The sequence below is a fragment of the Triturus cristatus genome, chromosome 7, assembly GCF_964204655.1.
Source record: "Triturus cristatus chromosome 7, aTriCri1.1, whole genome shotgun sequence".
Taxonomy (NCBI): domain Eukaryota; kingdom Metazoa; phylum Chordata; class Amphibia; order Caudata; family Salamandridae; genus Triturus; species Triturus cristatus.
In genome coordinates, this window is record NC_140590.1 from 104,704,246 (window position 1) to 104,729,815 (window position 25,570).

Sequence of the window (25,570 nt, forward strand, 5' to 3'; positions counted from 1 at the left end):
CTTCTGTGCTGTCAGACGGTTGTTAGCAGACTGAAATACATGGACAGACATACCTACCATTTCGACAGAGCATATATACAACAATATATTTGACGTAGACCCAGAGCCTGAGAGAGTCAAAAACACTTGTAAAACTCTGTGTCTCTCCTAACAACTTGGGAAGTTGAACTCCACAGGTGTATCTTTGTTTCCTCTGATAGACAGCTGTGTGTGCTCTGACTGGATGGTGAGGTTCCTTTTAGTTGTGCTCATTAGGTACAAAGCCTACCAGACAGCATTGTTCTCTGGTTGTGAAAAGACTACTTGGGGTATTCTGAAAGCTTCCCTGGGAATGCATTCCACCCATTGCTTACCATTATTTTGTGGGTTGTAACTCTCATATGCTTCTTTTCTATTTGCTGGCTTTAGTAGTTGTAGGCTGCCCACCATGTCTTTGTCTCTGCTGTAGAGCATATCTTGTGTACCACCTCTCTGACTTGCTCCTTGTATTCCTTCACAAGTGCTTGGTTTCTATAAACAGGCCTTTACATTTTCTTCTTACCATGTCACATTTGATTTGTGTTCAAAGACAGAAGTCAAATGTTAGGCTCTGTCTTCCAAGGGAGCATGGTGTATACTTCTCTTTCTCTCACTTCAAAGTGAGAGGATTTATGTGCCAATCTTGCTGTTCTAGCACACAACAAAATGTAAATGTCTGTAAATGAACTGTGCAAATATTTTAGAGTAGGTCAGAATTAGGAAAGCACAAATTAAGCTCATTTTTTGTAATTCTGAAGTGTAGTAGAAACAAATATTTTAATATGATCAAAACAAATCAATACACAAGATGATGCCATTTCCATACATTATCTTTTGTGCGCTGCATAGTGTTATCAGTAAAACTGTATGTGCAAATGTAATGGTCATTGAAAATGTGTCGTCTGAAATGGCAGTGCACTACCACTCCATACATACTCCACTTTACGCACTCCACTTTATGCCACTTCATTGTGTTCTACTCCACTCCATGCCACTCCACTCTACGCCACTCCACTCAATGCCCTACTATGACATTCTACTCCATGACACACCACTCCACTCTATCCCACTCCACTCTTCGACATTCAACTCTGCTACATTCTATTTGAAGAAACTACACCAGACAACACTCCACTCCACTCTATTCCTCTCTTCTCCACTCTATTCCACTTCACTGTAGGCCACTCTACAGCACTTCCTTCTACGACACTTCAGGACACTCTACAACACTCCACTCTAAGCCACTTTACTTTATGGCAGCCCACTCTACGATACTAGACTCTACCCCACCCCACTCTACGACACACTATGCCGATATACATCACTTCACTCTATGACACTCCACACCCGTTTATTCCACTCTGTGCCATCCCACTCTATAACACTGTACTCCACTCTATGCTATGCCACTCCACTCTACTCCACTCCAATCTACATCACTCAACGACACTTTACTCCACTCTTCACCCTTCCACTCTATGACACTCTACTATTCTCCAATGTACGCCACTCTACTTTACACAATGCCACTCTATGATACTCCACTCTATGCCACTCCACGACATGCTAATCCAGGCCCCGCCACTCCACTCCACTCCTCCACTCTACACCATGCCAGGCCACTCTACTCCACTCTTTGCCACTTCACTCTACGCCCCTCAACTCTATGCCCCTCCTCTCTACAACCCTCCACTTCACTGTACAACACTCCACTCCACAGTACTCCAGGCCCGTCATGCTATGACTCTCCATTCTATGATATTCTCCTCTATGACACTCTAATCTGCTTTACAACATTCTACTCCACTCTGCACCACTCAAATCTAGAGACACTCCACGACACGCCACTATATGAAAATCCAGTCCATTGTACAACAGTCTACTCCACTCTCTGCCACTCCACTCTACTCCATTACTCCACTCTAGATCACTCCACTATATGTCACTCTTTGCCACTCCACTCATCGACACTCTATGCCACTCCACTCTATTCTCCTTCACTCTGCATGACTCCACTCTATTCCACTCTACTCCACTCTATGCCCCACCACTCTGCAACACTGTACTACACTCTACTACTTCGCTCTACAGCACTCCCAGCACGCCACTCGAGGCCACTCAACTCCACAACACTCTATGCTACTCCACTCTATGCCCCTCCACTAATGGTCCCTCCACTCTACAACATTTTACCCCACTCTATGCCAATGCACTCCATGCCGCTCCACTCTACGCTACCCCACTTTACTAAATGACACTTTATGCCACTCTATGCTATGCCATTCTACTCTACCACAGTTGACTCTATGCTACTTGTCTCTACGACACTCTACTCCACTCAGTGCCATTCTACTCCATGATACTTTACTCCAATATATGCCACTCCACTCTACTCTACTCTTTGCCACTTTATGACATTCTTCTCCACTCTATGCCATTCCGCTCTACAACACTCTACTTCACTCCACTCAACTTGCTCTAACCTTTCTCCAATCTGCCACTCCACTCTTCTCCACTCTACTCTATGACACACTACTTCACTGTACTCCACTCTACACTACTCTACTGTACGCCACTGTATGCCACTCCACTATAAGCCAATTCACTCTACAGCACTCTACTTCAATCTATTCCACTCCATGACACTCTATGCCCTTCCACTGTATGCCCCTCCACTCTATACCACTCTACTCCACGGCATTCCACTCCATTAAAAACCACTCCATGATACTCCACTCCATTACACTCCACTCCACGACACTACTCCAGTCCTCGCCACTCCATTCTATGATATTCTACTCCACACCACTTTCCTTTATGCCACTTACTTAGCCACGCTGAACCGCAGGCATGCTGGAGTACTACATGGATGAACTCATTGACAAAGCCTATAGCTCTTTGACTTTGCCAAGGCTTGATTTTGACTTCCAGAGGATCTCAGCCAGAACACCGCTTGGACACAAAATTAATCGGATAGACCTTGAAGTGAGTCTGTCCTACCGGAAAGGAAAATAAGATCAGTGAAGCACACTGAATGTAGAAATTAAAGAGAGGGGTCCTACTCAACCAAAGGGACAGGACACCAACAATAGACACTTTTGTCAAAAAGAACAATCCCTTTGGGCTCCTTTATCAAAACATACCAAAATGACTTTCAATCATTCTTCTCCAACCCATTCATCAGCACCAAATAGAAACCAAAAACATAATATAAAATCTATATATTTATTATTTTTAGAATCCTTGTAGATTCATATAATGTACAAAAAGGTGAAAAACACATATATATAATCAGTAAATACAATACAAATATATATAATGTGCAAACATAAAGATTTAGTCAGGCTTTACTTAAAAAAGGATTGGAAGCTTTGGTTAAGGAAAGCACCCAAGCAACACCTGGTCTGAGTAGCAAAGAGTGAAAGGAGGAACGTGACCATATATCATTCCAGTGTTGTAAAAAATACCTGTTCTTCTGAAACTTGGAGTGCATATTTGACTTATTTGGGTGTCGAATCCTTTTTTAAGTAAAGCCTGACTAAATCTTTATGTTTGCACATTATATATATTTGTATTGTATGTACTGATTATATATATGTGTTTTTAACCTTTTTGTACATTATATGAATCTACAAGGATACTAAAAATAATAAATATATATATTTTATATTATGTTTTTGGTTTCTATTTAGTGCTGACGAATGGGTTGGAGATGACTGATTGAAAGTCATTTTGGTATGTTTTGATAAAGGAGCCCAAAGGGATTGTTCTTTATGACAAAAACACACTGAATGTATACAGGCACCATTGCCTGGGATCTAGCATTGGCAAAACGGTCCGGGACACCGCTGCAATGATTTATTGTGCTCGTGCCTGTATCCAAGTGCAGTTTGTAGGGTTCCAAACACTGGACCTTAAAAAATAGGCAAAATGACTGGTATTCTCTAAACACTGGGGGATGGATTTCAGGTCTAAACTTAAAAAGTCTCTGCTTCCACAGGGTAATTCCTATATTTGGAGAAGATCATTAACTTCTTCCGGATTCTCAATGGATCCAGCACATGCTCCAGAGAATCTACAAAATTGACTCCATTCTATAAGGTTTGCGTATTCTGATTTTCCATCAGGTGAAAAAATCAGCGTGCATAAATAATATGCAAATATGTGTTAGTGCATGATTTTCCCTCTTTTTTCTCAATAGGATTTTTTTTTCCTGTGGTGAGATCCCTTCCTCTGCACTCCTGTTATCTACAGGCAGTGGTGGAGTTCTGTGAGTTATGTAACCACCCTGGAAAGGCAATACCCAGTGCATTTCCCCGAATCAAATGATTGTGCTTTCTATGTGGTGAATTTCCAGTTTGTCCTGGTTCACCTGCGTTTGCAAGGTGCACCCCACCAAAACACCAGCAATCCCACTACATCATTAAATTGTGACATGGAGATGTCACAGTTGTAGCACATAGAAAGAATTCCACAAATACTAAACTTGTTACCTTGAATATGGAATTTCCTTTAGAAAGTGCTGTTTTTTAACAGCTGATAAGCAGCAATGGGTTAACAGCTCACTTGCAGCTGGTGCCTTGCAGTTTCAGGGTGCAGTACCCTACTGCCCTCCATACTACCAAAATATGGACCACTGGGAATCAGGAAGGATATGCCTTAGAATCTTTGCTCTGCGGTAGCATGTATGGCTTCACTGACAAAATATCCAAACCACAAATATTGTGGGACATAAATATAATGTCAAAAATATCAAGCACAAAAATATTGTTATCCTACACTTATAATGTAAATAACAAAAAAAATTTTTTTAAATATCAGTTTACGCTAATGTCGAACACAAAAATATCATTTTTTTTATTATAAACTTAGTTAGAGAGTAAGTAGTAAATATATTAACCTTAAAAACCTAACAATGTAAATTAAATATATTTAAATAATTAAAAATTATAGCTACATTTTACACTTATTAAAAACATATATAATTTATACATATAATTTAAAACTAGTATTAAAATAATATTAATAATTTATGTTACAATGAACACATTTTTGTAAACTAAAAAAATAACAAGTAAAAAAATATGTGTGTGTGTAAATGAAGATGCACACTAAAACAGAAGAATTCCAATGATTCTTTTTTAAAGCAAACCAACATTTCTTCTTTCTGAAGTCTTTCTCTGCCTTACGCATTTCGGAGCAGCAGCTTCTTGATCGCAGACTCTGAGGAATTCTGTACCTCGTCACCTCCTTTTCCAGCTCGAGGGGTGGTGCAGTCTTCATGGCTGGACTGCCATAAATATGATGCAAACAATTTGTCCTCAATTGAAGACGCACATTAAAGCAGAAGAATTCCAACAGCTCTTTATTAAGGCAAACTAGCATTTCTTCATTCAGAAGTATTTCTCTGGCTTAGGCATTTCAGAGCTGCAGCTCCTTGATCACAGGCATTCAATGAGACTGCCTAAGGCAGACCCACCTGTCAGTTGCAGTGGTGGTGCTGTCTTCGCAACTGGACTGTCGCATAAACATCAAAACCAAATGTATCCACGATTCGAAGATGCACTCCCAAGCAGGTAATGTATTTAATGAGGCTAAAAAACTACATTTGGCATTGAAGTTCCTTTCTTTAGACTAACGTGTTTCAGACCTTTCTTGGTACTTGGTCACAGGCAGAAACACAGCTTTGCACCAACACTCCTGCAGCACCTCCTATTAGCATGCTGAGTAGCACTATTGAGCTCCGGTGGCGCGTTTGCAAAGTGGTGGAGAAAGGGGGAGTGGCCTTTGACAACCTCTTAGCAATCCTGCTGTGTGTGGCTTACTAGAGCTAACAGAAAGGGTAGTTGGCCTCCAAGAACCCTCAAGAGCCAAGGTGACCTCACCCCACAACTAGTAGTGCACCAGGATGGTAACAGTTGGCCCCCAAAGACGTCCTGGGGGATGAAGTCCACTTTACTCCTGAGGGACTTGGGGGCCAAGAAGCCCTCTTGGTACCTCCTGTAAGTCCTGCACAGCGGGATTCATGAGAGCTGGTGGGAGACCCCTCCCCCTTTCTCCAGCACTCTGCAAATGTGACTACTACTTAAAAAACTATAGAAATTCACTAAAAAAACAAAGATTACAGGGACGTTATAGTTAGAAAATGGAATTAAAAAACTTAAAAATTCAATGAAAATGTTATATAGTTAGGCTTAGGTTTCACTCGTACACAACCAGTGAAATTCAGTTGTTATAGTTAGTGAGCTAACTATAACTCGTGCCCCCGCAGTGCACTACATATGACCTCACATACTACATCACTCATGACATGGTCAATGACATCTGCTGAATTTCATACACAGAAACATGGTGATATAAATCTAAACAATATGAACAAAAGTAGCCTAAAAACATTGATAGAAAAGCAGACATTTGAGGTGAGCAAATTCAGTATCGCTGGTGTTGTAGGGTGCTCTATACATGATCTGCCCTCCACCTAAACTTGGGACTACCCAGAGTTCTCTGCTTCTTTTTTTCATAATTTATGCACCACTCTCTGCCTAAAAGGGTATTGTTTTGACTTATACTGGGTTCTCCCTTGTGTCTCAACAAAGCTAAACCTCTCTGAAGAAACACGTGTCAGAGGTTGCTTTCTTATTAATTTCACGTTTTCTTGGATGCAATTTTACCAATCCAAAGCTGTAATACTGTGCCTGGACTGGTAAAAGGCTTTTGTCATTTTCGAGCTTGGCATGGACAGCACTGTGCTGATCTTATTCTTAAAGTATATATTAACTGGTAATAAAAAACTATATAAACTTAAATGCACAAAAATATAATAATATAACTGTAAACAATATGAACAAAACCATAAAATTGCAGGAATAACACATTCACTATCCCCACTCCAATATCTGAAACAGTAAGGCAATCATTTAAACTCAGGAGGAGTAACATTTACATCTCACACAGTCACTGCAGTGGTAAGGAAAGTGTTGGACTGCGGAGGGGTAACATTTACTATTCCAACTCCAGTCAGTGCAACAGAAGGGAAAGCATTGCACTCAGGAGGGGTACAAAACACTGTTCCCACTCTAGTCACTGCAACAGAAGAGAACGTGTTGAATTGTGGAGGGGTAAAACTACTATTCCCACTCCGATCGGTGCAACAGTAGGGAAAAGGTTGGACTCATGAGGGGTAACAATTTACTATTTTCAATACAGTTGGTGCAACAGTAGGGAAAGTGTTGGATTGTGGGGGGGTAAAATGTACCAGTCCCATTCCAATCAGTGCCATACTAGGGAAAGCATTGGACTCAAGAGGGGTAATAATTTACAATTCCCACTCCAGGAGGGGTAAAATGTACTATTTCTATTCCAGTTGGTGCAACAGTAGGTAAAGTGTTGGATTGCAGAGGGTAACATTTACTATTCCCACTTTAGTCGGTAAAACAGTTGGAATAGTGTTGGATTGTGGAGGGGTCAAATTTACTATTCTCACTCCAGTTTGTGCACAGTAGAAAGAGAGTAGCTCACTTTAAACACATAATATATTTTAACAGCTGTATTATGGGGGTCATTAAGATGGCGGAAAGACTGCCACCGCCGGCCCGGTCCTTCCACCATCGCACAGGATTTTACCACCGCACAATTAGGATAGTGCTGGGTACCGCAGCGGATGCAAAGTCCATCCGCCACTTCACCGCCAAAGGCAATCGTCCAATTGTCTGTAGGACGGTGCAGGGTGCCTAAAATGGTGGTGGTGCCTAGCAGGCACCGTCCACCAAATTGGGAACCCAAACAGGTAGTGGGTCAGTGCAATTAACGAACATTGGCCAAACAGTAAATCGGTGCTAATGAGGTGTTCGAAGCAGTGCGGTATGGGATCTGTAGGAATGAGGGTTGAGGATGTTAACGTAATTGATCGATTTGGAGGGGCGGGTCACGTCACATGAGTTGAAAAGGGAGAAGGTGGTAGTGAGCAGATTACTGCTTCGCGCAAGGAGAGATCATGTCGGGAAGGAGATTACACTGACAGATGATGAAGGTATGGGAGAATGTTGACTTTTTTTTGCTTACAGGTATTGGTTAACTTGGAGTAGTGCGTGGCTCTTCCTGTCCTTGTAAATACGGCCCCTTTACATGCAGCACTTTGCATGAAAGGGGTGTTCCATGGGTGTTGCTGTGGGTGTTTCCACGCCACACCGATGGAACCTGACACATATCCACATTTACAAGAAATCGTAAACCTGGAAATGCTTCTGAATGCTACGCCTCCCCAACGGAGGTGCAACGAGGAGAAATGTATTTATTTCTCCTCGTTTTTTTCCTCTTTCTATGCGTGCTGCATTCTGCAACACACATAGAATGAAGAAATCACCTTTGGTGATTGTTTATGTACAGGAAGGTGTCCCTTCCTGCACATAAACCATCATTTAGAAAAAGGAAATTTTGCAAGTTCTATGTGTGCTAATGCAGTACATATAGAAGTTGTGGAACGCCATTTCAGATTGTTCAGATTGTTCAGATTGTTTATGTACAGGCAGGGAACCCTTCCTGTACATAAACAATCATCCCCCTGACGTAGGCATCCTTGCACCCTGCATCGGAGCATGGCAGCCAATTGTGCGCCAGTGCAGGGGAAAGTACAGGGATGCGACATATTATTGTAAATATGTTGCATCCCTGTGCTTTGAAAGTGCCACAGCGTGGCGCAGCCAAAGGGATTGCGGAGCCGCGTTTCGGCACTTTCTAGCAAATGAGGCCCATAGATATTTTTAACATCGATATTACTCACCTTAAAATCGATATACTTGTCAATGATATTGCTCTTGATATTTGTGCATCACAATATTTTAAACTCGATATTTCAGCTACTCAATATTTTGTTTCTCAATACTTTGTCTGAATACTGCATGGATGTGGGTCTGGGACACTTGTGTGTGGATACCTGTAGTGGGGGAGCCAGGGCCTCAGGCAGTTGTGTGTAGATACATGTAGTGGGTGAGCAGGGGGCTCAGGCAGTTTTATCTAGATACCTATACTGGGGAGCAAGGGGGTCACCAGAGGCGCAACCAGACCCAAATGTTGGGGGTAGGGGCTAAAACTTTGAACAGCAATTACCAAAACAGCTCCAAAGCCCAAGTGAAAATTATTTGTGGGTGTTCTAGTATAATGCATAATAGGCTATATCATTTTCCTGGGCAATAAGTGGAGTTTATTGAATCATAAAGTGCATAACAAGAACACATTTTACAGTGGGTTTATTGTTCTTGCTCAAGAAATTGTTAGCAGCAGGCATTACAAATGTTGCATTCTAAGATGCTGTTGACCTGCAGCATGATTTGGAATTTCGAGTTTTAGTTCTTGGGTCACTCTTTTGCATTCTAAAATTCACTGGAACCATTTCATAGCTCTCACCCTAAAAGGCTTAATAAAAACAACTTTTAGGAGATATTTGTGTGCCCTGGCCCAAAATCCAGTTTTGGAAAAGTGGTGGCAAATGGTGCTAGTTAAGCACATTTCTTTATATATTTTGTTCATATTACATTTACCAGCATACGCTAATTTCACTGCATTTCAAGAGAGAACTTTATAACAGGAGTTATAACTTTATAACTATCTTGCCGTCAGGAGGGAGTGGGCCCTTCATGTCAAGGCACTATAGCACACAGTACTACATTACACTATTTGGAAACTGTGTCTAGAGAAAAGCTCAATGTAAGACTATGAAATTCTAGGATATTTCTGAGAATTTGTGTTCAGCAACTAATAGCAAAACAAGGTTCTTGCAGAAAGAATTGTAAGTGCATGCATCTGTCAACTAGAAAGAGTGGTGGGGCTAACTGGAAATGAGGAGCAATTTTAATTGGAAGATAAGAGTTATTTGCAAATATTCTTTAGACTACTGTTTGTAACAGGCATGAAGTAGGCACACTGGCAATCCTAACTCCAACCTCATTTGATTTTTGATCTTCTGAAAGGAAGTACATACTACAAAAGACCAAAAACCTACACAAGATGTTTTCAAATTCATGCACTGATCGTCCCTCTAAATGAACCCATTTCTTCCCACCCTCTTTTACCTTGGTTAAAGACCTGACATCCCCAAACCTGATTGTGGTTGTCTTCCCAGAAATCCTCCCCCAGTTTTAATAAATTCTCTGTCTTGTATTGTATTTCTCTTACTATTCTTAAACTTAACTTTACACCTGATAAGATATATCAGCATTATAGAAACAAATAGAACCACAGTGCACAGTAATCAGTTAATTATCCTTAACGTACAGTCATAAATATTCTAGTTTTGTAAATGTTCTAATATCTGAAACTTAGTCTAAAAGTCAATAAACTTTGAGTAGCTTTTGTGTTTACAAATATTACGTTTAGTGAGTACTGGCCAGGTATTTCATATTTCAAATTTATTTATTTATTTATTTATTAGATTTTTAAAGCGCGACAGCTACCCAAAAAGGGTTTCCCGGCGCTAAAAGATATTAACCACTTGAGCAGATCTAAAAACTCAAAGGAGGGGCTGGAGCAAATTACTGGCAGAAGAGCCAGGTCTTGATGGCTTTGCGGAAGCGGGTATGGCTGATTTCCAGACGTAGATGCTGAGGAAGTGAGTTCCAAAGCTTGGGACCCAGTAGGGAAAAAGATCTGCCCCCCATCCTCGCAAGGCGAACTTTGGGTACACAGAAAAGACCTTGATATGAAGATCTCAGACAGCGAGCCGGAGTGTAAGCACGCACAAGGGCTTGCAGATAACTGGGGGCATTGCCCCATTTGATTCTGTGCATAAGGCTGAGTGTTTTAAATTTGACCCTATTTGCGATAGGTAGCCAATGGAGAGCCTTAAGATGACCGGACATATGTTCCCTTCTATTGCACTTGCAGAGCAGTCTTGCTGCAGCGTTCTGCACCAATTGCAGGCGACGCATGATTGCTTGTGAAGACCCCAGGTAAAGAACATTTCCGTAGTCTAAACGGGAGGTGATTAATGCATTGACAACGGACTTTTGAGTGTCGTCAGGTAGCATCCAAATGATTTTCCTAAGCCACCTCAAGATGGTGAAACAGGTGGATGTCAGGTTAATGACTTGGGGCTCCATGGTTAGGCCGTTGTCAATGATAATGCCTAGATTGCGAACTTTTTGTGATGGCGTGGGTAGGGAGCCCATTTCGGATGGCCAGTGTCTTAAGTTCCAGAGGTTTTGATTTGGGCCCAAAGTCAAAACCTCCGTTTTGCTACCGTTAAGTTTGAGCATGTTTTTACTCATCCAGGTGGAGATGTTCCTAAGGCCAGACTGCAGAAGGGAGGAGGAGTCATGATCTCCATTTGAGAGTGAAAATATGATCTGGGAATCGTCAGCATAGGTAAACATGTTTAGACCTGCAGCTTCAGCGATCTGGGCAAGCGGAGTAACGTATAAGTTAAAGAGCAGAGGGCTTAACACCGAGCCCTGAGGGACACCGTGAGGGGATGGGTGGACATTTGAGGTCGCAGTACTGGAGGTGATTTGAAACGTCCTGAGAGTTAGGAAAGATGATATCCAGTCTAATGCTTTGCCCCTAATGCCCATGGTGGAAAGTGAGTTTAACAAAATGTCATGGGAGATGGTATCGAACGCTGCGCTGAGGTCAAGTAAGATCAGCGCAGCGGAGTCACCTCTATCGACTAAGAGGCGAAGATTTTCCATCACACCAAGCAGAGTTGTCTCCGTTGAAAAGCCAGGGCGGAAACCCGATTGGGAGGGATGTAGTATGTTGTTTGCCTCCGAAAACCTAGCAAGGTGTGTGTGGACATGTTTCTCCATAATTTTGGAGAAAGCGGGTAAGAGGGATATTGGGCGGAAATTAGCCAGGATTTTCGGATCCGCCGATGGTTTCTTAAGGAGGGGTGACACCATGGCATGTTTCCACATGGCTGGAACCTTTGCTGTGGAAAGGGATAGATTTAGAGCTTGGCAGATGATGGAAAGTTGAGGGGTGTCAAAAAGTCTAAGTACAGAGATTGGGAGGGGGTCGCTGGGAGAACCAGATTTAACTTTCCCTAAAATGTCTTGGAGACCCTGGTTATTCATCTCAGGCCAGACTGTAAGTGGCTCGTAAGACAAATAAGGCGCAGGAGAGATGACATCCATCTTCGGGTCAAGTTCCCGATCTAACCCTGCTTGGGTCTGATGTTGTTTTACTATGTCCTGGTGAATTGTATCGATCTTATCTGTGAAGAAACGCGCCAATTCTTCACGTTGGGCGTTATTTAATGAAGGGGGTTTGGCTGAAGCATTTGAGCCCGCTAATTCTCTTACAAGATTAAACAAAATTTTGGATTTGTTGGTGGCATCTGAAATAGATTTCGCCACGTAGGTAGCTCTAGCCGTGGATGCTTTATGATAGAGTTTGAGTTCTTTTCGGTAAGTCATGCAGGCTACAGGGGAGTAGTCTGTCCTCCAAAGGCGTTCCAAGCGTTTACACTTGGATTTAGCTACCTTCAGTTCCTCGTTGTACCAAGGCGCAGGAGCATTGTGAGATGTAAATTTTGTGCATGCCAACGGGAGACAGATGTTTAGAGCTCCAAGTAGCCATTTGTTTATATTTGTGGCTACAATCTCTATGTCCTTAGTGTTAAATAATTCTTCCAAAGGAGCAGAATCTAATACAGACATAAAATTAGTTATGTCCAGTTTCTTCCAGTTCCTTTTGCCGGACTGCCCTATCCTGCCGGAGGGACTGAACGTCAGATGGTCAGACACCAAAGATAATTTTTTGCAGTTACCAGTTCTACAAATGAGCGCAGAAGACAGGAAGAGGCTGGAAGCGGATGTGACAGTGAAGAAATAGAACTTCAAGTCAATTAAAGGGAGGGAAGGCCCTTAGACCAAATAGGTTCCCTGCTGAAATGTGCAGGTTATTCTAGTTAAATGGCAGCACATATTGCAGGAATGTAGGATCTTTCTGGCCAAGTTACCTCCACTTTTTGCCTGGTGCCAGTGTGTTTTAACTGTAGTGCACTGGGATCCTGCTAATCAGGACCCCAGTGTCTGTGCTCTCTCTCTCCTCAATTGATTGGTAAGTACTTTATACACCCCACAATTGGTATACTGGTGTACCCCTGTAAGTACCTAGTATATGGTACTAAGGTAACTCGGGCATTAGTACACCAGAGGTCTCCCATGACCTGCAGCATGTATTGTGCCACCCACGGGAGCCCATGCAAACTGTGTCTGCAGGTCTGCCATTGTAACCTGCATGAAATGGTGCATGCACCTTTCACTTCAGATATGAGGTTTTCCTTGTATCCCAGTCACTGCACTTAAAACCTATAAGTCACTCCCTAAGGTAGGCCTTACAGCACACAGGCAGGGTGCAGGCAGGGTGCATGGCTCTAAGTGTGAGGCTGCCACTGTATGAGCAAAGATACCCCTACAAACCCCTGAGTCCATTCTCTGACGTTTTAAGTGCCGGGAAGCCATTTTAAGGTCTGTATTAGACCCTGGCAAAGTCGAGATGTCCAGCCACCTAATGGTTTCGCCGAACCCAGTCATGTTTGGAATCAAACATGTTCGAATCATGCCACTACACTGATACCAGTGATAGTTGCATGAGCCTATGTACTGGGGGGCTCCTTAAAGGTCTCCTCCATGTCTACCTGTGTAGCCTAATGGGGTATGCGTGCAAGCCAGGGCTGCTGCTGACCCCAGACACTGTTCTGCCCTCCTTCTGCTGAGCTTAAGTCGAGCAGGGGAAGGAAGAAAAGGATTCCCTTAGAGGAAAGGCGTAGCTAGCTCTCCTTCAGAAATAGGTGTCATAGGCTAGAGTTGGGGTGCTTCCGAGCGGCTCCAGACTGCTTTGAAGGGCATAAACCTGCTTACCCCAGTCCAGGAGCCCTTTGCTCCAGCTCTTGAGTGAAACTACACAAAGAAAAGGAGAGTGACCACCCCCCTGTCCAGCTCCTCCCCTGGAAGGTGCCCAGACCTCTGCCAGGTGGCCACTTGATTCTGCCATCTTGGATCTTGGATGACCAGAGACCCCTACGAGCATCTAACTGGCCAGTCCACCAGAGTAGCGTCCCTGCTACCCCCGCTGATAGATAGGTCACCACAGAAGTAGTCCTACCCCCTTTCTGGGTTACTTGAAGGGTTCCCCTGAGGGTGGGTCCTTAGGTTCATCTGGACTTTGTCTTCAAGAACTGACTTGCTTCATGTGAAGATTTGTCTAAAGGCTCTTCTGCTGTGGGACACTGAACTCTGCTGCTGGACCGAGCCAGAAACCAAAGCAAGACTGCTTCTGGTAGGACAACTACTATTGCAACTTTGTCTTTGTGCTCCTCCAAGTGCTGCTGTCTCGGTGGCCATGCATCCTCCTAAGTTACCAGGACTCTGCATGCATCAAGATAACACAAAGGAATTTCCCTTGGAGTGAAGGATTTATTTCCCCCCCTGCATCCGCAGGCACCTCAATGATGACGACCGGTGTGTGGATCCTGTTGTCCCATGGGCACCTCAAGGCTGTACAACATAGGTACTGGTTTGGTGGCTCTCCAGGCGCCTGACCTATCTTCACGGCAACTTGGGAGACTGCAATCCTACCGGAAACGCATCCCTGTGCACCACATCTGTTTGCCATTGCCAAGGCTTGTTGTCTCTCATGACCGAAGATCTTCAAGCTCCGAGAAACCCCAGCTTCAAGCATCACACAGCTCTAAGAGTGATCTCCCTACTGCATCTCCTGCGACGTGGGCCTCCATCTTCCGTGCGCTACTGAGGCCTCCCTTCGACTCACTCAGCCTGCTACCATAAGGTCCTCCTGGGGTCGCCATCGATTCCTGCTGGCTCTCCTGCTTGCTGTGGGCCGACCCAGACATACCACTTTTGGGTGAGTGACTCAGACCTTGCTGGTTGGGAAGTAAGCATTTCATTGTGCAACACGTCTGTTGAATTTGGCAAGTCTAGTTGGTCGTCTGCCTGCCACTGACCTTCCTGTATCTTTTCAACCAATGTGGGACAGCTGGTGGAAGTCTCTTGTGCCTCTGCAAAGCCACCTGGGCTCCACAGCTACAACTTCAAGACCTCCTTGCTACAGTGAAGTACCTCCTGTAAGGACTGACAATGTGCTGCTGCTCCTCCTGAACACCTCCAGGTGGTTGGGAATCTGTCCCCACTTTCTGAAGGTACTCCTCATCCAGAATCCACATCTGGTTCCACCAACCTGGTCCACGAGACTCTGTAGCAGCCGAACAACTGATGATCTCCATTGATGTCAATGGGCGGTTCGGACACCACTTCGGAGCTATGCACCCGGGCTCCCTGGTGTAGGTATCCTGGTTCTCTGGGTGTCTATACGTGGGCTGTCCTTCAACCTCCCTGGTACCAACGGGTTTCCTCTGGGTCATCTGGGAAGGGTCATGAAGCAGTAAAACTCCAAACGTGACTTCGTTATGTTATCCTATGGACACTGACCCAGGGTATCACCTCTACACACGGGCGCCTAGCAACACTTAGTTACTTACCTGTGGTGGATCCGTGCTCCCCCTAGTCCCTAGTTTCATGGGGGATGCTGCTTGACTGAGGGACTCGACCGGGCCACTCCTGGGGGCAGGAACCATCACCGCATGTCACCCTGGTGGGATCTTAATCCCAGGGTGCTACAGCTTTCCTCATCTTCCTTCCTCGCAGTCCCGCTCCACACCCTGGTGGGACTGCAAGTCCCAGGGTGCAACACGCGCTTCTCCGATCGCCGCAGCTGAGGGGGAGGCACTTCCATCGCGCTACAAAGCACTGCCTCTCCCCCCACAGCACGGGACGCTGCTTGACTGTGGGACTCGGCTGGGCCACTCTTGGGGGCAGGAACCTTTGCCGCATCACACCCTGGTGGGATCTTAATCCCGGGGTGCTACAGCTTTCCTCCTCTTCCTTCCTTGCAGGCCCACTCCACACCCTGGTGGGACTGCAAGTCCCAGGGTGCAACGTGTGCTTCTCTGACCGCCGCAGCCGAGGGGGAGGTGCTTCCATCGCGCTTCAAAGCGCTGATCTCCCCCCACAGCACGGGACACTGCTTGACTGTGGGACTTGGCTGGGCAACTCTTGGGGGCAGGAACCATCGCCGCATCACACCCTAGTGGGATCTTAATTCCAGGGTGCTACAGCTTTCCTCTTCTTCCTTCCTCGCAGGCCCGCTCCACAACCTGGTGGGACTGCAAGTTCCGGGGTGCAACGCGCGCTTCTCCGACCGCCGCAGCTGAAGGGGAGGTGCTTCCGTCGTGCTACAAAGCGCTGCCTCTCCCCCCGCAGCGCGGGATGCTGCTTGACTGTGGGACTCGGCTGGGCCACCCTTGGGGGCAGGAACCATCGCCACATCACACACTGGTGGGATCTTAATCCCAGGGTGCTACAGCTTTCCTCTTCTTCCTTCCTTGCAGGCCCGCTCCACACCCTGGTGGGACTGCAAGTCCCAGGGTGCAACGCGTGCTTCTCCGACTGCCGTAACTGAGGAGGAGGAGCTTTCATCGCGCTACAAAGCGTTGCCTCCCCCCGCAGCGTGGGACACACGCGGGCCAAGGGTGGGCCCGTCCTTGCCCGTCAGAGCCTGGGTGAGGCTGGGCCACCCCCCTGAAATCTCTTACTAGAAAGCGTAACGACCACAGACTGATTTCTTCTGAGGTACTGTGACTATTTTTTCTCCTCCAAAGCAAAGTCTGGTTCCCTGATCCCCTTAGTAATAACTAGTCCTTCTGTTTTGTTCCGTCCATCTGCAGCTGGTTCAAATATGGGAAAACGGAAAGTAATTGAAGGAGTTACGGGAGGAGCCCTGAGGAAAAAGACCAAAAAAACGACCACAGAATCTCTGCCCGGGGGATCAGAGGGAAGAGGACCGTGGGGAGAATGTGATAGATCAAATTGAGTCTTGACTTTCCGATTGTGAGGGATTGCTCATGCCACCCGCACCACCAAACACCACGCTTGTTCCCTCACATAAGGTCCCCCAACCATCCCCCTCCCCTTTTACTGTAGTCGCCAATAACGGCCCAGGTAGTTTACCCAGCCTATTTAAAAAAAGCAGCGAGTAAGAAACGGATCATAAAAGCCCCTGATGAAACGGAAGAGCCCTCTGCCAGGGAAGCCCAGGGTAGGATTCTATCTGATCTACCTTTGAGCAATAGATTTGCACCCCTTGCGGATGACAAAGTTACATGTACACTCACATAAGGAGGGCACGGGGCTCAGTACCACAGAAGTGTGTGGGAGGAATATAATTACCGGCCGAGGGAGCAGCAGGACCCAGGTTACTGATATAATACCAACCAATGCTGACCTACAGAGGGAAATCATGGCACTTAAAGAAACAATAGGGACCTTATCCACACTTATTTCCAAATTATTTTATCATAGAAGACCGTAATACTGTGGAAATATGGATTTTTCTGGTCAGTTATGTCCCCTATCTTGGACCCCAACGGTTCCATGTATGAATCACAAGTACATGTATGTTCCCTCCAGTTCCAGTTATGAAGACGCAAATACATGTGCGTCCACCGTTAACATGTCCTCTTTCAGATCCGCCATGAATGGGCCGGATATTCCATTCCTAAGTGCGAAAGGCCACCGCCTTTATATGATTCACTTATGCCATTTTACAGTTCAGACGAGTAGGCCCTGATTCTGTCATCAAGCTTTTCTTGCTTTCTGTCTCTGAAGCTCCAGTCCGAGCCTGCATCTGTGACCATGAACTTTGTCTCATTCCCTGCGCGGCTCACGATGCCTGACATCAGCTTGCTGCCTGCCAAGAACTGTATTTCACCTTCGAAAATTATCTGCTCCGCTCCCTGCCCAATGCATTCCTGTCTAGTAGCTTAAGTAAACATTCTGCCAGCTACCGAGCAAAGGCCCGGCTTCTCTGTCTTTATACAAGTAATTCATAGCCCTGTTACCATGGAAGATTCCTGCCCTCGCATCTAGTGTAGACACTTAGACGCTTGTACACGCACTAACAGTCAGTATAGTCAGTATAGAATAAGATTCTGCTCTAAGAAGACCTCTCTTTTGGATAACTTAGTTCTTTAAACATAGGATGTTAGATATGATTTGGGATTAGGTTGACTTGACCCTCCAGACTTCTGTCGCCACATGTAGAGCTAAATGTCAAGTCCCCTTCACCCCCTAGTTGCACGTCAATCACACGTCATGCTGCTGCACGCGCATTTCTGCCAAGTATTTCTGCTGACATTGCGAAATTCTTTCATGTAACCACCCTCTTATGACATCACATCTGATGACGTTCTTTAAACACACCCAGTTACGCCTATCTTTGCCGCGTATGAATATATTATCTCCACTATCAATTGTTACGCCTCTTGTATTTGCTTCACTGTAATGCTTATTGTATAAAAGTAATTGATTGTCAATAACGTATGTACTTCACTTCCTGAACCTTCGTGGTGATGGAACTTGGAGCAACCGATTATAATCGACCATTGGAATAAAGCCCATTCCGAACCTCTAATACCACGGATTCTGCCTCTTATTTACTGAGCTATTTTATTATGTTTCTGTATCAAATTAAGTCCCGGTAATTAAATTATTAACCACATGAATGGCGCCCGAACAGGGACACTTTCTCATCTCACGCGCCGGCGGTGCGTTGCAGGCCCGGTCTCCTGCCACAGCTGGACGGACAATAACGCGTACCAGCAGGATTTCCTGTATCTCCCTCCGGTCAAGCGGGGGCGACTGAGGCTGCGATCAACACCCAGACGAGGCGGTGAGAAGTGCGAAGTATCCCGACCAGAGCCTAGCTGAGAGAGCAAGATCCGAGGTATACAGAGGCCCACCAGTTTCCGAAGTCCCAAGTCGAGTCCGGTTTCCGAAGTGTTCAAGTCGAGTCCAGTCCGGTTCAAGTCCAGTTCAGTTCCGAGGCCTTCCGTTCCGAGCTACCCGGTGAGTACCATTGCCGGGGAGGCGTTCTGACGTGCACATAGGTTGTGCCGGTCAAGACGGATTTGGGTACACAAATCCGGTCTGCACTGTTTCAGCAGTGTAACTGTACTGTTTAGCAGTATATCTAGTATATCAAGTATATGAATTCAGAATAATTCAGTTAAAGTCGAGTATTATGTTTAGTGATTAAGTTTTTCTTAAATCGTCATCATCATTGTTGCTCAGTTAAATGTTAAATGTTAAATGTTTTAAGTACGTTCTGCATATTGTGGTGTGAATGACTGTTCATTATTGTGTTTACTGTATTAAGTTTGTTCAAAATCAAGTATCAGATCAGTTTTCAATATGCCGCTCTTTTCGAAATTAAGACAGATCACGACAAGAAAAGGGGTACTCGAAGAAGCCGTTCCTATTCCTCCTAGGGACACTCCAGGGTACTTCATGTATCATAAACATGGCTTAGACGCTATATTATTTCTTGATTTGTGGGTAGACTACACCAAGGAATTACCAGAAAGTCAGAGGTGGCCCGCAGCTGGGACCTGGGATGCAGAGTGCATCATGAAAGTAGAGGAAGAGTTATGGAAAAGGAAAGTCAGACAGTCACAGAAAGACGCCGTTGAGTTATGGCGTAAAGAATCTCATAGACGTACAGAAAAAGCACGTAGACAGGAAGAGAAGAGTAAAGAGAATTCAAATGAAGTTCGAGAAAATCTATTAATTGAAGAAGGTACACGAGTAAAATCAGAACAAGTAAACAGACAAAGAAATGCCCTTATGAAGGGTATGTATCCCCTTCTGGCCGAGGGATTACCTAAGGCTAGTGCGGGGATACCAAAAGACTTGCCACCCCCATTATTTCCAATAAAGGTACATCCTAAAGGGCATCCTAGAACCGCAGAAGATGTTTTTCTTTCCTCATATTTAGATGACGCAGCTCCCGAGTATGCTAATCCCGCCCCGCATAGACCGCCTGCCAGGGATATTCAACGCCAAGATCCAGTACCTGTATCTTTACAGCAACAAGTCCTGACACAAGTTCCGGCAAGCACATCTGTTTCTACATCTGTTCCTACAGCTACTTCTATGGCTGTGTCCACACCTATAGTCGCTGTATCGCGTTCGACGAATCCTTTCACGCCCGATACTCCAGACGGGGCTACGGGAGGTGCTACCAATATTTTTTCTACGCCACCCAGAATAAATAAACTTACCTTTCAAGAGTCAGCACATTCACGTACCCCCAAACTCATAAATTCCCGCACGCTTAAGGAACTTCTTGTAGATTGTAGATATGACCCGGTGCCCGGCAAAGAGGACGAAATGATCCTGGCGTCATTGCGTATCAGACGAGCCGCGGTGTATTTAGGGAAGTTACCAGGAATGACTATGCATCTAGATAATATATATCATTTTGTCCAAACAGGGCGAGATTCTGAAAGTATTAACAGAGCTATGGAATACCAGAAAGTGGAGATACAGGGGGAACTGTTACATTTTCTCATAAATTGTGTGATCAGAAATCAAGACCGACCTGGGGTAGACCCGGAAGCAATGCAGATTCTTACCAGATGGAGCCAGAATATATCAGAAGGGAGACATGATAAGCAAAACTGTATAATAGCCATGTGCAGAAAAATCCGTAAAGAAATAGAACGCCTACACGAAGAGAGACTAGCGGTAGACCAGTTTGAACGAAACGAGGAGGAGGAAGGATCAGGACTGCCCACAGGACAGTCAGAAACCATAGCCTATGTAGGTAGAGGAAGATCTTGTAATAGTACCAGATGTTTTACTGATCCGATACGTCCGATATGTCCAGATAATAACAGGAATTTCCAAACACCTATAATAAATATAAGGTCCCCCGAGCATTCGTTCCAAGCCGCTGACAAATTACTCCGAGAACAAAGGGGTTATCATTTTCTCGATTCTATGGACGAACAAGAATTAGCCAGGTCAGCTGTCCATTGGGTTGACAGTCCCGGAAAGTATAGTGATGATACAGTAGCACGCACATTTTTTAATCTCACCCCAGATGAACAGCGTTTAGCCGGGATTTATATGATTCAACAACTCCTTATACTATATCAGAGTCAGCATTCAGATCCCGGTCTTTTACCTGAAATACTGACTGAATTACTCAAGAATAGATGGAAAGGTTCAGGTACTAAGTTAATTAAGGAAATACTAGAATCCAGAAGGCAGTACATTCTTTTTGTATGTCCAGAACATGTTTCATTGCCCATCAAGGAAAGACCGATGTATTACATGGACAGACAGAATCCCTTACGAGAAGTACACCCAATAAAAGGCGAGGACAATGAGTTTAAACGCGTATTTGTATATACGCCCATATCGAAAATAGAATTGTTAGAAATGAAGAAAGTGGTACCCAGTCATGACAAAGACCCAGCAGGTTTCCACCGAGAAATTAAAGACATGTTACTCATGGGAGAGTATACCTATCCCGACATTATGACAATATTAAAGGTATTAATGCCTGCTGGCATCTATGAAAAACTCAGGGAAAAAGAGTGGGAGGTAGGAGACCAAAAGATAGAATGGTCAGCATTAGAAAATGAAGAAAAGGCCCGAGGTCCAGGTTCGGGGCTTGGGGATAAAACTAAAGCATTACCAGGTTTATTAGTACAGGTACTGCCACGTTTATTAACTACGAAAAAGGAAGACTGGGGTGCAATCTCAGCCTGTAAACAAAAGCAAGATGAAGACACTAGTGATTTCTATGCCCGATTCGAAAAATGTTTTGGTATAAATAGTGGTATAAAAGCAAGTAGCGAGTCATACCCACATCTGTTTGTGACAAAATTAGTTGAAAATTCCTTGCCTCAAGTGAAGAATAGAGTATTAAAATTCGAGAGTACCTGGCAAGGTAACACTCCATCACAAATGTTACAAATGTTACAGTACCATCACAATAGAATTAGAGAGGAACAAGAACATGAACAGAGACGCATGAAAGACACGAAAATGAAAATGCTAGTCTCCCAGACAGTTCCAGCTGAAGGACATAAAAAGGGTACGACACATTCCGGTGATTCAACAGGACCTGTAAAAGGGACATGCAATTACTGTAAAAGGCCAGGTCATTACGTACACGATTGTCCAGTTTTAAAACATAATATCGCCATAGGTAATACAAAAGAAAGACCACGGCCACCCAGACAGGATCAGAATGAACAAGGAGCTCCGCAACATGCACAGTCCATGCCAGTTCCACCACAGTCTATACAGTTTGTGCCAGCAGCACCAGCGCTGCCTGTTGCTGCCACACAAACCACGACACGACAACTGTACCAGACCGCACAGTATGACTATCCTGATTATCAACGATACGCATGAACCAGCCTAGAGAGGGAAGTTGACTTACCCCTTATTGAGGTCCCTGTAGATCAAGAAGGACCTTATGTACATAGTGAATTATTAGGCCAAGATAGAAAATTTTTACTCGATACAGGGGCAAGTCGAACAACCATAAAACGTAGTGAAGTTCCAGGGGCACCCCTCTCAGGCTCACAGAATATTTCCCTTGGTTTTTCAGGAAAACCCATTGTTAATGAAGTGTCACAGCCTCTTCCACTTACGATAGGACCTTTGACCCGAACTACAGATTTATTGCTTACTAAATCATGTCCAGAAAACTTGTTAGGAATAAAAACACTGAAAGCTCTAGGAGCTATAATATGTTGTTCTCCGGAAGGAGTAAGATTGTTTTTACGTGATTTCAAAGGTCATTATGTGTCTCGAGACATGGATTCCCGACTGCAGACTTTACCCACACATTTATGGGCACAAGGCCCTACAGATGTTGGTTGCATGAACATTACACCATATCGAGTCACACTAAAGGCAGGAGTGGTACTACCACGAATGCGACAATACAAGTTACCCCCCGATGCTGTAATGGCTTTACTGCAAATCATTGACGAGCTTATTGGCCAAGGAGTGGTTGTGGAGACCGACTCCAATGTATGTAATTCACCGATAATTCCGATTCTTAAACGAACTGATCCAAAAGCTCCCCCAGTATATCGATTGGTTATTGATCTACGCGAATTAAACAAGTGCATTGTGCCACAATTTCCCGTAGTTCCAGACATCTCTTCATTACTGACAGCTATTGATTCCGAAGCAACATTCTTTACTGTAATTGATCTCAAGAATGCTTTTTTCAGCGTCCCTATAGATCCGGAAAGCCAATATTTGTTCGGATTTAGTTTAAATGGACGTAGCTTTAAATTCTCACGCGCACCTCAAGGATTTACAGAAAGCCCCAGCATCTATAGCCAAGCACTGAAACGAGAACTTGACAGTATCCACATGCCAGTCAACACTGCTTTGCTTCAATATGTCGATGATCTGCTGATCACCGCGAGAAGCGAACCCGAATGTGAGAAAGCATCACTGACAGTTTTACAATTTCTAGCCGAAAAGGGGCACAAGGTGTCCCCTTCTAAGCTGCAATTCTGTGTCCAGCGAGTTGTTTATCTTGGACACTCGCTGTCCAAGGAGGGAAGGCAGCTTACACCCGACCGCATTCAGTTAATAGCTAACATGCCAATACCCAAGACACAAAAGGAGGTACGGGCTTTTATAGGCCTCACTTCATATTGTAGGCAGTGGATCCCTCAGTATGCATTTCTAGCAAAACCACTCATTCAGTTGACAACGCAGGAGGCAGCCACATCGACTGTTCTCCCTTGGACTCAGGAACATACACAAGCTTTTGAAAGCCTAAAGAAAGCTTTATGTCAAGCACCTGTTTTAGCAACACCATGTTACAGAAAACATTTTACACTCTTTGTTACAGAACGAGAAGGTACTGCCTTGTCAGTACTCACACAGGAACAAGCAGGATCACACAAACCATGTGCTTATTTTTCTAGTACATTAGATCCCGTAGCTCAGGCTCTGCCTGCATGTCTGAAATCAGTGGCAGCGACAGCTTTAGCAATCAGACAAAGCGATGCCATAGTGTTAGGACATCCATTGACAGTACAAGTACCACACGCAGTAGAGGTTCTTGTGAATCGAACGCAAACACAACACTTGACTATAGCACGACTTACAGGGTATGAACTAACATTGTTTCAGCCACATATAGAAATCAGACGTTGTAACACATTGAATCCTGCCACACTTTTACCTGTAATCGGAACAGACCCACTAGCCCATGACTGTATTGATGTTATTACAATCACGACGAAACCCAGACAAGACTTAACAGATGTCCCATTGTCAGATCCAGACCTAACGTTGTATGTAGATGGTTCATGTATGAGAACAAGTACAGGAGAACTAGTGGCCGCTTACGCAGTCACAACAGACACTGAAATCATTGAAACAAATTGCATAGATACCTTGTCAGCTCAAGCCGCAGAGCTCATCGCTCTGACACAAGCCTGTATTCAAGCCACAAATAAAAAAGTCAACATATACACTGATTCACGTTATGCATTCGGAGTTGTACATGACTTCGGCGTGCTGTGGCGAGAGAGAGGTTATTTAACTTCCCACGGTGCCCACATTCAGCACGGACCCCTCATTCATGCCTTATTAGATGCAATACATTTACCCATTGCAATATCGATTATGAAATGCAAAGCACATACAAAAGTTACTGATATCATTTCTCAAGGCAATGATCTAGCTGACAGAACAGCTAAACAGACTGCTCAAACTCAAACATCCGACATGACAAAGACAATAGTCCCGACGCCAACACATTGCATGACGATTAAAGATCCTACTCTTGACGTAATTGATATACAGACACATGCTACACCAGACGAAATAAAGAAATGGACTGAATTAGGAGGGATCCAAACGGATCAAGGATGGATGATGAAGGAAAAATCTGTGTGGTTCCTTCCTGATTCAATGGTCCAGGTTATAATTAACACTGTACATAGTCCCGCACATCTAGGAGAAAAAGCTATGCTAGACAGCATTCAACATATTTGGTTCAATAAACATTTACGAGCAGCAGCTAAACAAAAAGTTCGTACCTGTATGATCTGTTGTCAGTTCAACCCAGGAAAAAGCATCCCCGTAGAACAGGGTGGATTTCAGCCTCCTGATCACCCTTTTGAAGTCCTCCAGATGGATTATATCCAGATGGAACGATGTCGAGGATTCAAATATGTTCTCGTAGTTGATTGTGCTCTTTCCCGTTGGACGGAGGCATACCCGGTTTCAGATTACACTGCCCCGACTACTGCCAAACAGTTGGTTCGAGAATTCTTCCCACGATACGGTTTACCACGTGTTGTTCACTCAGATAACGGCCAGCCGTTCTCATCCGAATTAATGAAACACGTTTCACTTTTGTTAGGCTATCAGTGGAAATTCCACTGTGTCCGACACCCCGAAGCAGCAGGTCTCGTAGAAAGACATAATCAGACTCTGAAAATTAGATTGTCCAAGATATGCAGAGAGAAAGGTGTCGACTGGGTAGTAGCATTACCAGTTGCACTCTTTTACATGAGAATGGTAGCACACTCTCGAACAGGGCTATCCCCGTATGAGGTGATCTTTGGCAGACCACCAAATATGTGGGGGACGCCTATACCACGTAAAATAACTGATATTGACTGTAATATGCTGACAGATTA